At 37.3% G+C, this 3,693-nt stretch overlaps 1 pseudogene; it reads left to right on the top strand.

Annotated features, from left to right (window-relative positions):
• Nucleotides 1–1,678: 1,678 nt before the first annotated feature.
• LOC112675362 (heterochromatin protein 1-binding protein 3-like) lies at nucleotides 1,679–3,234 on the top strand (annotated as a pseudogene).
• Nucleotides 3,235–3,693: the final 459 nt, after the last annotated feature.

Raw genomic sequence — 3,693 nt, 5'->3', positions numbered from 1 at the left:
ATGTTATAAATATTATTTAGTATATATTTAATTTTAAAACAAATTTTTATTTCTGGAATCCTTCAAATCTGTAATGTTTAAAGAACTTTATGGCTTAAAAGACAATGTTAATTCTCACCCACCAGTACCCTTTCCAAAAAGCCGTATCAGTGACTATAAATATAAGCTTTTAAGAAAATATGTAAATAAGAGGCTTTTAAGTTGCTCAAGATCATCTTCTCTCTTTTGACTTCTTCTACTTCTTCACTTTCTAACTCCTACATACAGCTCACTTTTACTTGATCAAGTGGAAATTATTCTGAGAGTCCATACTTTATATGTTTACTCCTACTTTATATTTTAAGAGGGTCCTTGTCCTATAGGTTGGGTAGTTCTTTATTAAGCAGGTTTAGTATTGTGTGGTTTTCTGCTTAATATTTGGCAATAAAATGAAGAATTCTTTAAATTTAGACCCTTCCAAATTGGCCATTGAAAATGTCATATAATACCATTACTATTGATATCTATATTATTCTCCTAAGAACACTCTATTGAAAGTTATGGTACATTTTGAAAGCCCTCATCCCTTTTAGGTTATATTTTGATGCTAAAAATCCCTGTATAACTAAAAGGAAAGCTTTGAAGATCAATATACGACAAAATGTGTTTTGTTTTGTTTTGTTTCCCTTCATTTCTTCTCATTTCTTTGACCTTTAGAAGATTTGCAATGGTGAATTTAGTTTTCAAAAAATGATTAAATACTCACAAGGTACTTCTGCTGCTGTTGTTTTTGGCCAGATCAATCTGAGATGTTTTATATTTGGGTTGATAAATACATAGCCTTTAGAACTGTTTTCCCCATACAAATACTAGCTTTTAGCTAGTAAGGTATCAGGGCTAGGATAAAAAAAATTTTCTCTCTCCATAAATGAACAAATAAAAGAATATTTTAAAAGAGAATGTCAACAAGTTTCTGTTTTGAAGAACTATGGGAAAAAAAAATAAAGATCAGTACAGGCATGCCTCAGGTTCAGTTCCAGGCCACTTCAAAAAGTGAATATTGCAATAAGTCTAATAAAATTTTTGGTTTCCCAATGTATATAAAAGTTATAGTCTATTACTGTTCAATAGCATCATATCTAAAGAATAATACTTTAATTGAATATTTTAATTTAAAAACATATGCTATTACTAAAAAATGCTAACTATCATCTGAGCTTTCAGGAAATTGTAATCTTTTTGCTAGTGGAGAGTGTTGGCTCAATGCTGATGGCTGCTAACTAATTAGAGTGATGGTTGCTAAAGAAATGGTTGCTGGACGCCTGTGGCAATTTTTTGAAAGAAGACAATGAAGTTTGCTATATTGATGACTTTTTCACTTAAACACTTAAAGGCTATTGTAGGGTTTTTAACTGGCCTAATTTCAATAGAATATATCTTTAAAAATAGATAAAAGGGGCCATCTCTATGCTTTATTCATAGGTTAGCCATGTATAAATATTATGTCCTATTTTTTCCTTCCTAGCTCTAAAAATAAGTCCATTTAAACCATAGAAAGGCATTTATATTATTATTCTTTGGGAGACAGAGGAAAGGGTAAATTAATTAAAGAATTACATTTGCAAGAGCTCCATGGCTAGAGGACACTGGAGGTGATGATGAGCAATGCAGATACCTGGAAGGGGATAGCGCAAAGAAGGTAGAAGATTGCACCATGCCCTTTCATCCAACTGTGAATTCTATGCGGGGAAACTCCTCCCAAAAGCAAGGTTGCTGAAGAGGAGGAAGAAAAGCCAGAACCAGATACAAGCTCAGAGGAATCTGTCTTTACTATAGAAGAGCAAGAGAATGAAACTCCACCTGCTACATCTAGGGAAACAGAGCAACCAAAGGAAGAACCTGAGAAGGAAGAGAGGGAAGAGAAGAAGTCTTTAGAGGAAACCAAAAAGGATGAAAAAGATCAGTCTAAAGAAAAGGAGAAGAAAGCGAAAAATACAATATCTTCCTGGGCTACCCTGTCATCCAGATAGCCAGGGCTCAGAAACAAATACCGATGGCTTCCTCCCACCATCCCAAGATGGATGAAATCCTAATTGGGGACATTAAGACATGCTTCCAGAAGAGTGGTGCATCAGTGGTTGCTATCTGAAAATATATTAGCCATAAGTATCCTTCTCTGGAGCTGGAGGCAAGGGGCTAGCTACCTCCTTAAATAAGCACTGAAAAGTGAATTAAAGAGAGATAGCATCAAACAGGTAAAAGGAAAAGGTGCTTCTAGGCATTTTATTGTGGTCCAGAAATCAAGACAAACACCTCAGAAATCTAGAAACAGAAAGAACAGAAGTTCTGCAGCAGATCCTGAACCACAAGTAAAGTTGGAGGATGTCCTCCCATTGACCTTTATTTGCTTTTGTGACCCTAAAGAAGCTTCCTATGGTCTCATCAGGAAATACATGTCTCAGTGTTACCCTAAACTTAGAGTGGCCATCAGGCCTCAGCTGTTGAAGAATGCTCTTCAGAGAGCAGTAGAGAGAGGGCAGTTAGAACAAATAACTGGCAAAGGTGCTTATGGGACATTCCAGCTGAAGAAATCAGAGGAGAAACCCTTGCTTGGTAGAAGCCTCAGGGAGTATGCAGTCTTCTCTGCCATTGTTGCCATGAATGAGCCAAAGACCTGCTGCACTACTGTTCTGAAGAAGTATGTCATGGAGAACCACCCAGGTATCAATTCTAACTATCAAACGCATTTGCTGAAGAAAACTCTGCAGAAATGTAAAAAGAATGGGTGGATGGAACAGATCTCTGGCAAAGGATACAGTGGCAATAGGATTTTTCTATTATCCTAGCCTAGAAGTTCTATTTCCAAAGAAAGAGCTAGATGACTCAGGAGATGAGTATGAGGAGGAGGATGACTCCTCAGAAGAAGACTCTGACGTTGAAGAGCCTCCACCCAAGAGGAAGTTGTAGAAGAAAACCCTGGCAAATCATTGGTGAAGGCTGATCCATGAAGCAGAGGGTCCAAGCCTGCACCTAAAGTCCCAGCTTGCCCAGCAGGGGAAAGCTAGGCCCCTGCCCAAGAAAGCCCATCCCAAGGCCAAAACTCCTGCCAAGAAAGTCAGACCCTCATCCTCAGTCATCAAGAAACCTAGTGGTGGCTCTTCAAAGAAGCCTGCAGCCAGTGCGACAAAAGAAGTGAAATTGCCGGGCAAAAAGGCAAAGGCCACCATGATGAAATCTTTCAAATCAAAAAAGTAAACTTTATAGGAAAAAAATGGTATTATGGCAAAATTCAGATTCTTATTTTCTAAGGTCAGTGTGCATTTGTTATAGTTTTGAAGCTTTTAAAATTATTTTCTTCCTCCCCTATGAACATTGTGGGGAGAGAATATAAATAAGCCAATGTAGGCATTTGTTAGCTTTGGTTCTGGCCTTGGTGCCTGCCCCTTTCCTCAGTCATTTTTAATTTCTGCGATAACTCTGGATTTTCCTGAACTGTATAATCTACACTTGTTATTTTTTCTCCCTCCACCACGCCAACCCTCTTTTTTTATGGTCAGCACTGGCTTTTTTTTTTTTTTTTTCCTTCCAGCTTTACCTAAACAGTTGCAAAGATTTTTATATCTGTAGAAAGCATCAAGAATAGGATTCTGGTCAGTTGCCGGAAGTAAACAAGAGTATATATAGCACTGACTGAATTGTAAAGCCTTCTGCCTG

Source organism: Canis lupus, chromosome 10 (assembly GCF_003254725.2).
Source record: "Canis lupus dingo isolate Sandy chromosome 10, ASM325472v2, whole genome shotgun sequence".
NCBI lineage: Eukaryota > Metazoa > Chordata > Mammalia > Carnivora > Canidae > Canis > Canis lupus.
This window is presented reverse-complemented; position numbering and strand designations above follow the sequence as displayed.